Raw genomic sequence first — 1,616 nt, 5'->3', positions numbered from 1 at the left:
AGTTCTGTGTGTTCCCTTCCATCTTGCACTGAATTAATAACAGCTGCCAGATTTGAATGCCCACTGTTAGGATACTGCTGTTATTCTAGTTGGGAATAATTAGGTCAGAACCTCAAACTATTGAATTTCATATTTGTCTGCCTGTTTAATCAAAACGACTATACTATCTCACATGTAAAATACACTTCCTATTGTTTCCGATGTTTGTTTTCACCCCGAAACCATGTCTCATAGTAAAGCCTGTTTGTATACAGTGCCTCTACAGTACATCATAATGGTATCATGATTTGGGGGTTGTGTTGTGTTGTAAGTATATGTTCTTACTTGTGCACAATGCCTTTCTTAAAAATGAGAAACTGCATCGCAATGGACTTCTCCTGCAAATAACACCTTTATGATAAGGATTTCCAGTGTGTTGGCTGCTCAAATTTGAAGATGAGGTTCAGATTGGATATTCTGTGACATAGCTTTGGACATCCTCACCTCCTTGCAGATTTATTGTGTATTTGTATTGTAAAATGAAAAGTGTTTATGTTTCTTACATGAATGGAATTGAGTTGAATCAAGATAGAGTTTAAACTGCTAAAAGGGCCAGATGTATCTACTAAGTCAGCTGGATGCAATAACAATTGTGTGGGAGTTCCAGAATGAGATGATTTTGGAGGATTGCGTCATTTATAGATGTGAATATGAATGTGTGTGTGTGTGTGTGTGTGTGTGTGTGTGTGTGTGTGTGTGTGTGTGTGTGTGTGTGTGTGTGTGTGTGTGTGTGTGTGTGTGTGAAGACTAGTGAACTGTACAGAGTACCCCTCCTCTCTCCCAGTGAACACTGGGACAGGTTCCAGGCAGGCCCCCTGTGACCCCGCACAGGATAACTCAGTACATAACAACAGCTTAGACTTGGACTCATAGCTGAGCGAGAAAAAAGAGGGAGGAGAAGCAATTCTTCAACAAATACTAAAGTAAATTAGTGCCAGTTATGACCAGTAATGTGAAAATACCTGTATATACTGTTTGTTGTATAAAAAATGTTTAAAGAAGCTATAGAAAACGTTATTGAAATACACTGAATGAAGTATATTAAACCGTGCTACATGTGGCAGTTTAATACAAAGAAAACCTTTGATTTTTAGCCATTGAAAGATGAGAGAAGGTGTATTTTAAAACAAATATATAGAAGTAATATTCTTATAGAATACATTACAAAATACAGACTATACTGTGCTTACAATATAAGAACATGATATATGGCTGTGATGAAAATGATGATATGTTGGTTCTTTAGTGTAAATCGTTAAATATATTTATGAATGACTTGATTTAAAGTCTGATTATTCGTGTACGTAGTTTAATATGACTTCAGGGGTCTTGGCTCGGGCATCTCATTGCGGGCTCCACCTTGCCTTGAGAGTCTGCCGAAGTGTTGCGGAGCAAGACGCTGAACCCTCAACTGCTCCTGATATGAAGGTTGGGCTCTTACAATCCCTCTGTATGATGAATGAGTGAATGTGATGTGTTGTAAAGCGCTATAAGCACATTACATGATTCCCCCTAACTGTAGTGGTGACGTAAATGCGGTTCAAACAGACACGAGTAATCGATCCCGGATCTACGGA

Source organism: Genypterus blacodes, unplaced genomic scaffold (genome assembly GCF_046128005.1).
Source record: "Genypterus blacodes isolate CSIRO-AG114 ecotype Tasmania unplaced genomic scaffold, CSIRO-AGI_Gbla_v1 ptg000111l_1, whole genome shotgun sequence".
In the NCBI taxonomy this organism is placed as follows: domain Eukaryota; kingdom Metazoa; phylum Chordata; class Actinopteri; order Ophidiiformes; family Ophidiidae; genus Genypterus; species Genypterus blacodes.
Note: the sequence above shows the minus strand (reverse complement) of the source record.